This window comes from Typopeltis vanoorti, chromosome 8, assembly GCF_054136105.1.
Source record: "Typopeltis vanoorti isolate ZY-2024b chromosome 8, IOZ_Tvanoo_1.0, whole genome shotgun sequence".
Taxonomy (NCBI): Eukaryota; Metazoa; Arthropoda; class Arachnida; order Uropygi; family Thelyphonidae; genus Typopeltis; species Typopeltis vanoorti.
This window is the reverse complement of record NC_143556.1, coordinates 113,157,740-113,170,485: the sequence shown is the minus strand read 5'-3', so window position 1 is coordinate 113,170,485 and position 12,746 is coordinate 113,157,740. Positions and strand designations below refer to the sequence as shown.

General features: G+C 34.2%; 1 long non-coding RNA gene across 1 annotated transcript in view; it reads right to left on the bottom strand.

The window, feature by feature from the left end:
* The window catches only part of LOC150104292 (uncharacterized), a 125,551-nt gene that overhangs the window by 13,880 nt on the left and 98,925 nt on the right, over positions 1 to 12,746 (bottom strand). The window lies entirely within an intron of this gene.

Genomic DNA, 12,746 nt, shown 5'->3' with positions numbered 1-12,746 from the left:
AAAAAAAAAAAAAAAAAAAAACTGAAAGTGTTCCTCAAAAATCACAATATCCAATTGTTTCAGTGGCTAAGTAATTCTCCAGGCATTAATCCAAAAGAAATTTTTCGGGCCATAGTGAAAAAGAGATTTGGAAAATTAAACTGAGATACAAAGGATAACTTAATTCAATCCATTATAAAAGTATGGTTTTGCGATAAATGTGTTTTAAGTTGGTAAAGTCCATGCCTAAGCGAATTAATGAAATTATTAAGAACAGAGCAGTACCTGTAAATTATTAGGTAAATTTGGAGTTTAATTTTTGTACAATTTTCTTGCGAAATTAACATTTTTCTTTAAAATGTTAGTGTTCGAATTATTTTTTTCGCTACTTACGGTTTTTTTTTCCGTTCATCCAGATACAATGTGGAGAGACTGGGTTGTTTGGAATGTTTTATCATGATTTTCAACATCCAGGTTTTCGGTATCAGAAAGAGGTAGAACCCCTCCCCTACAAAACAGACAAATTGATAACGAATATTGAAAACATACGCAACGGACAAACATAATATACTTTCCCTTGACCTTTGCTGTCGTCGTGTTTTAAGTCAATATTTCAAAGCCGTTATAAAGAGACGTTAGTGGCTTTGAAATATTGACTTGTGTATATTTGGTCTATATTGAAATGTAGACCAAAAAGGGTCTACAAATGTTATTCTTCATAAAAAGCGATTAATTATAGCAGTACCCTTTCTTCAAATCAGTGGATTCAACTTTTCATGGCAACCCTTTAATGTTTTTCCCCATTTGTTAACTGGTAGTTATGTACATTACGTTAAATGAATGAGGCTAATTATAGTTGGGAATCTCATGTTTTCTGTGCAAATTTGGAGGAATGAAATAAACGGGATTTTTAGAGAAAATATCCCGTTTTGCTATGAGACTGGCAAATAACTTTTTGCTGATCCAATATTGTGTTAAAGGGGAATAGAACACGGGTAATTCAAACTAAAGGAATTGTTATCGACTGCGGTGCTTCTGAGACGTTCTAAATGATGACATCCTCTTTTAGAAACATAACATACATTTCAAATAATGAAGGAAGTAAACTAAAATAATAAAAAAAAAACCTGTCTTTTTCCAGATGTGGTCATGAATGATTGTATAAGTTCAGTGTATTTTTCTAGAACAGGAAAGTCATATTACCTAATCCTTAGACTATTCATTGTATCAATGTGCTAAATAATTCTCTCTCTCTCTCTCATTCACACTCCTCTGCGAATTTCAGCAAAACAAAGGCTTAAACAAATAAACATTTTCAAAGCAGCCACTATTCATAATCAGTAACACTTCTGAATACGTTCTCTTCAATAATTTTTGAACTCTTCTCGTTCAATTATTATCGTAGTATTTGTTAGAATTTTCGCTGGAGTGTACATAAAAAAACAAATATCGGATAAGTTCGAAATGCGTATGATCTCGTTCAAGAATATGAAAAATGATTTTTCTAGATCAATAACAAAAGAACAGATATTGCGTTATGTGTAATTTTATTCAGCCAAGTTCAAAATACACTAGACATTAAAATAGCTTTACTTAAAAGTTGACAAGATAAAAAAAAAAATTCCTTCTCGGAATAAATTTATAGGAAGATTTTTTTTTTCCTGATTAAAAAGAAAATCTTCAAATCTCGGGATTTAACTTCTTGTCTATCAATTTTTCTACCTCAGCCTACTGTTTCCTTTTGTAATGAAATTCGATATATTTTCATTAAACTTCATTCGGCGTCTTGCGTGCTCCGCCGCAGATTTGCTGCCAAAACATGAAACTCGGTTTCTCTAACAATTGCGGCAGAATGTGTCCTAGATTCTGCACTATTTCTGTCAACGAGCGTAGCGGGGCATGATTTGTTCAAGTCATTATTTTTATAGTTTTGTTTTGAGTGCATCAAAGAAAAATATTTCTGTTGTAAGATCTGACTTTCGTTGTCTTCGAAGCTCTTTATAACAATTCCGATGAGAGGAAATAAATAACAATTGACATAGAAAGGTAAAATATTCATTTTATTTACTTTTAAATGAAATTGAAAAGAAATCTTTTCAATTTCATTCAATTCCTTCTCTTCGATTTCATTTTAGAAGTTTACTTTTCTTAACGTGAGTGGGAATGCACTGTGCTGAAATTAGTTATTTCGAAATCCTCCTGTTTAGAATGAAGCATACTGGCCAACAGATATCTCTTGGATATAAACAAGTTACCTTAAGATGCGACATCAGCAGACTGGAAGCACACAGGAAGACTAAGAATTAATGACAAATAAGATGGGTGGTACAGAAATATCGGTCGTCCGATGCGTAAATGAATAGTCTGCTTTAGTAGTAGGAAAGTAACGAGCTAAGTGCACAGCATTGGGTCCAAAGGATGGAAAGCTGCACATAAGCCAAATATTAATTGCGATAATCAGTATATAATAGAGTATATTGGTGTAAAGACGTGATTCATAAGGCGTTAAAAGTCAGTGATATGTAGCTATAATTGCATCACATCCTTTTCCTGTTTGATGGGCGAGTGATGTTGGGGATACCCGGGGAAAGCTTTATGCCGTAATTTGCCATTCCAGCTACGAAATCTAGTGATGAATGTCTAATAGTTCAATATTACAGATACCACATGAAGTACTTAGATAAATTAACTTTACCTCTGAAAGGATGAACTCCGACAGGTATAGCACTTATGGGATAATTCCATGCTTACTATACTGTGGCAATTTTATGAAAAACTTGTCGCTTTCAACACTAAACGCACCATGCCATACAGGTAAGATTACTTAAATTGACTGTAGTGCAGAACAGTAGAGGTGGTGGTGGGGGGGGGGAAACAGGAAGAATGGTCCGAAATGCACAATTGTTTATCACAAGCTGGTGGAATATGCGTAGAAAATATGATCAGAACCAAAGTAAAGGTCATACTTTAATAGTGCTGTGAGAGTAGGTATTTCTTCAGAGTATATACTGTCTGAAGTACTCATATTGATATCAACTACTAATAATGTCCCCAATACACAAAAAATAGGATTTAAATGATAGAACAGAACTGGAATGAAAAGAATTAAGAGGAGCGCTTACCACATTTGTTTTTTTGTACAGGTCAAAGTGAAGAATGCTGGAATGAAAATCTGTTTGTAATTAATAGAAGCTGGCAGCACAGAGATATTTCATGTTAGCAAACTGTCATATTTTACAGCGTGAATAATGCAAAAAATCGAAACTCTTGAATAAAAATTTAAAAACTAATTTCTATGAGACTTTAATAATTTCACAACCATTCCATTGACAAATAATTGCAATATCCTCTTTCAGTGACATCATTCATTATTCAAATTCCGTGAAAGCTGAACTTTTCACAACTTTCTGATGTAATTAACAATAGTTTCATGTCATAATGTTTCGCAAGTTGGGTCCAAAAGTTGCTTGACTTCGTATTGAAATGAGCCAAATTTCAGAAACCAAATTTCGAATAAGTGCGAGAGGAAATGAAATTAATTTAGGACAACTTAGGAGCCGAAACGCAATTAAAGAAATTCTACGAATACTACACGAAAACGTAGTGAACCGTCACATATATGAAGTTATTAATTACGATTATTAATTTATGAAGAACAGTTGCCTAATTTCACGCAACAACGCTTTATTGAGATAATTAATAATACATTGCGAGAGTGTGTGCTGAAAAGTAGTGATAATCGCCATGAAGGAATTGAGGTAGAACCAAGTAAATTACACATTCATTATTCTACATATTCCCCACGAAGTGTTACACACTTGTTACAACGCTGCTGCATTATTTGCAGTCCTCTGAGAAACGTCTTTCCCTTGTTGCACAAAACGGTCCTCAGCTGCAGATGTGATTTCATCATCTATAGTAAATTTTGTTCCTTTAAGTGTTTCTTTAAATTTTTGAATAGGAAATAGTCAGATGAGGCCGGGTATGGCGAAGCCGACATTGAAAGTTCAAGTTGTGCATTATTTGTTGGGTTCCATGAGCAGTGTGAACAGGTACGTTGTCCTGCAACACGCCTATGCTCAATTTCTTGCTGCGTTTTTCCTTCAGTACTGTCGAATAAACTGCTGCTGCTGCAACAGGTTCACCTTTTTTGAGGTACTTGGTAAGGATTACACCAGCCATATCCCAAAAGACATTTCCACTCCAGTGGGAAAAAATGACCCTTGAGATGACAGCACACGTTCTCTCTTTTGGTCGGCATTCAAACATTTGGAACTCAATTCGTTGAGAACTTCTGCATATCCAGATGTCGGTAGATGATGACCCCCTGACTCGGTCCCTGGATATCCCCAGTCTTCGGCATATATTTGACTGGTATTCCTCTATCATCAAGGATCAGGACATGCATTGCATCGATGTTTTCAGGTGTGATCGCTGTGGAAGGTCTTCCTGAAAGGTGACTTTTGTTGTCTCAGGATGCCCAGTTTTAAACTAGACCACGCATCTATCAACTGTTGGATATGCTGGAGCACAGACCCCTAAACATTCACACAAAGTTTGGTGAATCTCAATTGGGGACTTTTCTTGCAGCACAAAAAATGTTGATGGCCTCTACCTCTGTGTCTTCTAATTTCGTCAAACCTCTGACATGTCTTCTTATATATCCTAAAAGAAAAACAACAAATTATTACAATTTGATGAAACATGGGGTCAACGGGTTTTAAGATATGTTCTTTCTTGTGTTTATATCAGTTGTTTTAATATCATTGTTGTTCTAGGTGTTAATCATTTCATTTCTACCTCCTTATATATGGCAATATGCTATTGAAAAATGGTGAGTCGAAAAACCAGACTATACAGAAAAAAAAAGTTGCTCCGCTGTCTGAGACCGGTTAAATTAACGTCGGCTGAAAGGCGTAGAAAATGACATTACAGACTATATGGTGTCGGACGAGTCTTAATAGATACAAAAGTATCTATCAAGACACGCTAAAAGATATACAACTATACAGTGCTGAAGAACTCCCTTTGCCACTGGGATATTTTGTGCACAAAGTAATGTTTGATTCACTCTAGTGTTTATTATAATGATTGCGTATAATCTGATGACATGTCTTATGGAAAATTCATCAATTTATGCTGAGATTTGGGTTTCTCGGTAATCATGATAACTGTTGGGGTATTTGGAATTACGGCAGAAACAAATAAGGCTGTGAGGGCATTGTGAAAAGAGCTGTTTAGCATCCTCGACTAATCTAGGGCTCTAAGTTTTCCATTGCTGTTAATAAATCAAATATTTATTTAACAAAATACATTTAAAATCCTGTGTATATATATATATATATATATATATATATAATACATGATCTGTCACTGCACGATATCCGAGTTAGATTCTTCTTTCATTCTGAAAGAAGTGGCAGGATGAAAGCAGATACTTCTTTGATTATATTTAATGATTCACAACTGCAAGACATTGCTGCAGCTCACTACACCATCTCCCTTTACATAAGCTATTGAAATCTCAGATGTTAGCATAAGTGGCTTCGCGTGCCCATTTCGGTTGGGTGTGCCATGTGGGTTATGCAACATGCTACAAATTTCACGTCAATTTGACCGTAAGCATGACGTGCGTCTGCAGAAAATTTTCCATGGGGGGGGGGGGGCAAAGCTTGGAGAAAAATAATTACATCATTAAATTTTTATAATTATTGATTTAATTAAATAATACACCCGTCTTTTAGCATTTTTTATGTAATTATTTATCGATGTAAACTATAAATACAGTACATTATTTTCATTTTACACCTATTTTAATGATCTTTAATTCTTGGGGGAAAAAATTATTCTGAATTAATACAGTTTTAGCACAAATGTTAATTATTAATACATAATTAATATTTATGATTTATGTGTCCTATAAGTTGCTGGGTAGAGCGAATAGCATGCTCCTATAAAGTCTAGACATGAATGAATGAATTTATGATTGTATGATTAAAAAAAAAACTTCCGAGGAGACAGAGAATGGCAGGAATAAATATCGTTTGATAGAGCAGCAAATCATCTCTTAAAACGTGTTACCCATGTCATGTGTATTTCTCTGGTTTGTGTATATTTCGCTCCGTTTTCAAAGAAATTTCTTTTGTTTACTGAGACTCAGTATACATAACATCCGATCATTATAGGAATTATCCCCACTTTCGAGAATCCTACATTCATCAGTTTTTGTTTTGTTTTTTTAGTATCAGCAGTTCTTCTGTCTTATCTCACATATGCTGGTATTTTGTTGTAGATCAACATCTTATAATACACAAAATATTCATATTTATTCAGGAGTAGATATATTTTTACTGTCTGTTATTTCCGAAGACTAGAATAAAAATGTCTCTAGACCGTTAAAAAACTTTGAAATCTCAACAGATGCTATACTGCATAGCAAGAGAAACAGTTAGGTTTTTTTCTCCTAACATCCACTTTCAAATTTTCAGTTCCAGAAGACATGTGTAACAGCTGTTTGTAATACAGCCATCGGACACAGAAAGCGCTCAGCTCATGACAAGTGATAATATTCAATTGGATGGTTGACACAATAACCAATCACAGCCGCTAGGTGCTGGGTGAATCCAGAATGTTTGCTCACCCAGTCTCGCCGTCTCAGCAGTTTAAAAATATAAAAACGCTAAGAATTTGATAATTTGATCCTCTAAGAAAATGAAGTTTTATTTCGAGGAACAAAAACAAAAGAAATAAAAACAAGCAACACTTTCGAAGTTAGAGACAAGCTTGAAACTTTCTGGCCTAATTTGCCAAGAGGTTAAAATAACTACATTCTAATCTCTAAGATATGGGTTGGAATTCCACCATGAAAATGAACGTTCGTGATTATTTTAGTGTTTCTAGAGCACTGTGTCCAGATTGTTTAATTTTGCCATTGATCATATTCTAGATTTGACAAACTTAAAAAGATTGGTTCCACCTGGATAAGTGATTAATAAGTACATAACATTTAATTTTCTAACAAAGTAAGCAAACAGGACCTTTTCTATGTCTATGAAACTTGAAATATTTTTCATCGAGTTTGGTCTGTAAAATTCAAAATATCAACCAACAGATTTAGGAGGTGCAGTTTCGAATCTCGAGGTGTATATGATTATCTTTAGGTGGTAGATGAATTTCATCGTCCGGTGTGAGAACGATCTCTTATTGGAGGCCTGAAGTGGCTTGAAAAAGTTCCATATTTGGTCTCTAGAGCAAGGTTTCCGGACTAGGTAAAAATGAATAATAAAAAAAAAAGAAAATCATAAAAACAGGAAAAAAAAATCCTTAACCCACCCATGTAGTAAAATAGCTTTAATACAGGTTAAACTCCTACACAGAAAAGATTGTAAACCTAAAATAGGTTTACAATGCTTGGTGGGTAGGAGTTATAAAATCAATCGGTGCTCGAAGTTTAATACTGTTTTCCTACATAATCAATTTTCCTGCACGCATATATTATTGCGAGCACGCATGCAGTATTAAGATACTGCAATGTCCCATCTTATGACAGACGTTGATGCATTTGTAGCTTTTCATTGTGTCATTTATATTTTAACTGCAATTGTTAACTGCAGCCTCCGTAGCTCAGTCGGTATAGACGAAGCCCTTTCGCCGGAAAGACCTGGGTTCGATGCCCGTCCATGAGGTGAGGAACCTTTATATTATCTCTTTTGTCTAAAGGTAAGTTAGCCGGTCTCATACGGAGGTGGAGGGTTTTTCACTTGGAAACTCGAGTTTTTTTCCTCTCATAACAGGCAAACCAGCTCCGTGAACACACATCTGCAGACATGAGGCACTCCTGGAATAAGGCGTAACCATCCTCTTCCGTAGGATTTCGGTTTCGAATGCCTATACGATAAAAGTGCATGTCTACGCTTGAGCGTAAAATCAACATTTTTTAACAATAGAAAGAAACTTCGCTGCATTTGAAACAGAATGAACAACTGTCAACTTTAGACTTGAAATGAATGAAAGCAGGAATAAGGCACTGAGACTTGCAACTAGCCTCGAGTTCCTCCTCGCCTTTATAATTCCAAAGGAGTCCATGTGCAGCAATCCATGATGCCATGAACAATTTAATTATCAATGCAATTCAGGAGAAATGTCTACTATTTCTTTCTGCTTTCCGAAGAAAACTCTTACTAAAACCACAATTAATTTTACATTTCTGCTGTCTCAACGTATCCATAATTATCGAAGGGAATTGCTGCAGAGGGATAAGGGAAAGTGAACCAATTACTTTTCGAGCATCTGAGATTCATTGAAAGAATCCTTCGTTCGCCCTTGGTTAATGAATTATTGCACAATTATGCTAAGGGTAATTAAGTTCTTGACATAAAATTATCCCCTCAAAAGAATGACTCATTACGCAACTCAGAAATACGGCAATTTGCTTGCAGCTTAAGCAAACTTAAATCCTGAGTTTAGTAACAAAGTCGTTTAGCACGTGCAAGTTGCACTTTAGACACGAACAGCTGTCGCCAAGCATAACATTGGCAACAACTTGGATTGCTAAAGGAGCTTGTAATAAATTAAAGACATTTATACAAATAAGTTATTTTCGATTATGATAGCACGTGATATAAATATTAAATAAGAATGAATGTTTCAATTTGCAACATAAAGATAGATATTCATCTTCAGCCTTATGGATTCTGAGAGGCAGGGCTTACAGATCCGCATTGTCATTTAGAAACTCATTAAGGTTAGTAACGCACTAAACAACGGAAAGTCTGCGTATTCCAACTAATACGTCACAGGTTTCGAATCTTGATTGTATTATGGATGTTTATTATAATTTTTATGTGACATCTACTTATAAACGTTTGTCAAACCGTAGTAGTGCTTTACTACCGCACGTAGTCCAAGGCCTTTTACCTTATAAAAATTGAAACTAATATGTTAGTTTCACAACACTGCCTAAACTACGTTCCCTTCTCAGTCGGCCAAAGAGTAATTATGACGGTCTCAAATATCCCGGCGTTTATCAAATTTTCTGCAATTGTGGCAAACCTTACTTTGGACAGACGGAAAAATCAATCGAACTTCGTATCGAAGAACACCAAAGAGATTTCAACTACAAGAGAACTCGAGCCATCGCCTTATCCAGTCATGTCCTGTTTTCATCAAATTCGAACGAGGAGGGCCTCCCACATCCAGTACTCTGGGAAAAGTCTAAAAATCTTTACCATTGTTATGATGAGATAGAAAGAAAAATTTTCGAGTCAAAATAAATAATCCTAAACATTGTTAAGCTACAACTTATCAGACTGCCACAGCTCTGCCATTCGATATTGGCGTGCGCGAGATCGTGGACACAGGCATGTGCCTAATAATACACTTGGAGATTGTTCTTCTTTTCAAACTCATCTAGGCTGTAGCTTCTACCGTGTTTTTGCTGCGTTTTTTTAATACCGTTTTCTGATATTTTTTGGAATTTGAAGAAGTCTATATAAGACGAAACTAGTTATGCGATTAAAACCTTTTGTGTTAATCTCGGTCTTTAATCATTTAATACTTTTAACATATATATATATATATATATATATATATATATATATATATATATATAAAATTCGAAATTCTTTCAATGAACAGCTAGTCTCATACCAGGCAATGAAAATTTGTCTTCCACGTAAAGACAGATATCCATATTCAGGGCAGAGTCTCACCCGCAGGCCGTTGGTTGAAGAGCAGATAAGTCAGTAATTAGTAGTCAGTAGTTGCTTTTCGATTACACTGTGTGAGACTCATTTTGATTAGACGCTCTAAGTGGCTTGAAAAAGTTTGATATTTGCTCTCCAGAGTGGAGTTCCTGAATTGTTAACAATTATCGGTTCCTGGGACTGATGAACAAGTTTTCAACCTTTCCTGGTTGAGATTGTCATCGAACAATCAAAGGATAAGAAGTATCCTTTTAAACACTTACAACATTTTTTTACAACATTACAGCAGTTTATATTACATATAAACTGCTGCAGTATGCTAAATAAACGTTCGCTAAAATTCTTGGAAAATGGAATGCGCTGTGCAATCATTAGTCATCCCTCCACACATCATTGAAATAGTGTGTGCAGAGTATCTCCCCCCCCCTCCCCAAGTCGTTTTATCGAAGGCAAAATGACATCATGCTTGTTAAAGATTTGTTTATGATCAATCATTTTTCTGAAATACTTCATTTCAAGACTGCAATTTTCTGCTAAGTAATTTCATAATTTGGGCTTGTTTAACTGCACATGATGTTTAGTGTAGCCTACTTTAAACAAAACATTTTTTAAAAAAACTTTGTTTTAAATACAGTAAACAGGAGATTTGTTTTTAATTTTCGATTTATTTAAGTACCATATCTGTAAGTATGTCTATCTATCTATCTGTATTTTAAGTATCATATCATATTTAAGTGTCATATCATAACCAAATAATGACACAAATGAAGTCATTGGTGTATCGAATGAGCACGATTTTATGTATAGAAAACAAAAAACAAAAAAAAAAAAAAAAATCGAAGGGAGAGCCAATCGTCCTTTTCCTCAAAACTCCGATCAATAATATTGTGCATTTTCAGATAAATAATAAATTATAATCATATCAGATAAATAAGAAATGGCGAAATAAATATGTTGGATATATATTTTTATTAATAAAATAACTCCTAAAATTCCGACACATATTTCATAATTATTTTGATCCCAATCAAAACTGAATTTGGATCAGACACTGATTCTGAGAGAGAGAGAGAGAGAGAGAGAGAGAGATTCAGCATTAATGTATACGAAATAAATAACGAAATCAGTAATATACGAAAAATCTTCAAATGGAAAAATGCTCTCGCAACAACTCTTTCGCCAATATTAAAACCAGAGAGAACGTATTAATTTGGATAGACCTTGGTTTGAATCCCATGTGGGAAGTGAAGTATAGCTTTTGAACTTAAGATGAGTCAGCCCGTGTCATATGGAAATATGACAATTTCCATCTCGCCAGAAGCACACAAGCAATTTACAGACGTAATACATTATCTTAGTGGTCCTTGGTTATTTCAGCTGTAATTAGAATCTTTTCAAAGTTAAGTGCTGCATTCACTATTCAATTGATTTCAGCAGCATGACTGACTTACTTTTCGGAAAAGCATGGTGTTACACTGCTGTGTAACAGATTATTTTTGATTAAAAAATATTTTCATGTTGCAGGTGATCCTTAAGGTGCGTGGTATTATAATATTATATACTAATAACCCATTTGCACCCTCAACCCCATTTTAAAATTATAAATAGCAACGCCACATAGGATTAAACGACTCGCTTGCTTAATGTAGGTCTGAAGTGTGATTTAAATCCATGCATTACAAGTTCAATAACAAAGATTTTCAGCTTATCTAACACTTCACTATTGCAGCTTTACAAGTATTATTTTTAACTCATGTTATGATCATCACAAAAAAATAAATCTTATTTTATTTTTGAAGATTCATTATTAAGCATCAAATAAATAATGGATAACTGCTACCGAAATAAGTTAAATATAAACCGCATATATCGCTAATACTACCCAATTACATAAAGTAAAAAATAATATGTAAATATGTATGTACACATACACACATACATACACGTATGTATACATAGCATTGACGGTAAATTCTGCTGTGAAATATAACAATCCAGCACACACATCTCAATACTAAATCACTATTTTCTAGCAGTTATCTCAGACACGAGTTTTGGTCATTTGATTTTTTTTATTTTGATTATAACGCTGTACATAATTTGGAAGTGGCAAGCAATCGAAGGGGGTGCTCAGGGCAAGAACTATGTCTAATGTCTCCCTAAGAAAGAAACTTGGACGTTGACAAACTATTTCACTTACTGCCTCTCTCAAGACTATACACCTTTAGGCCTCCAAAACATACTTTAATTTCCTCATTTCAGCCAGATACGTTTTTACTCCGTAATGATTAATAAGTCATTTGAAAATATTCTAGAATGTAAACAATTGTGATGAAGATAATCTGAGTCTTGGCGTCACCAGATTGCATCGCCCGACCTTAAATCCGCTGCTGGTCTATTTAATAATGACGAGATATGCCATTTACAATTGGAGAGTAGCTTTCCAGTAGTTTTGCTATTACTGATAATACTGTTTAGTTCTCATTTTTCCTATTTAAAAAGAGTAATTACATCAAAAATAAATAAAATAAAAAGAAAAGCAGTCAAGTATGAGAATCTTTTGAAGAATGCTTGTGCTGCCATCTAGAAGTAAAAGTATTTATTTTCGCTTTCCCTGTAAATTAGCTAATTCATTCTCGCACTGTTTGATTTCTTATACGAATCGATTTGGCGATCATAGTAATGAATGATACTACTGAATCATTAATTACGTTTCTTTTTTCAGGAATTCTTAATCAGAGTAATTAATTTATCTCAATCGAATTTTGTCATTTTATTTAATTAAAGAAGTGATATATTACCTAACACGCGGGGAATAAAAAAAAATGATGTCCAAAATTGGAATTCTCAAGGAAGAATACTTAAGAGCCTTTTAATATTTCATATTACGCTTTAAAATTAAATAGAACCATCCCAAGGTTTACGATTTATTCATAAATAAATAGCAATTCGTACAAGAAGGAATAAAGTGGCTTACTTTTTATACAAGGTAATTCTAATGAGCGCCTTTTTTTTTTTTTTTTTTGCTAAACGTGTTTGTGTTGAGAGGATAAAAATAAACTC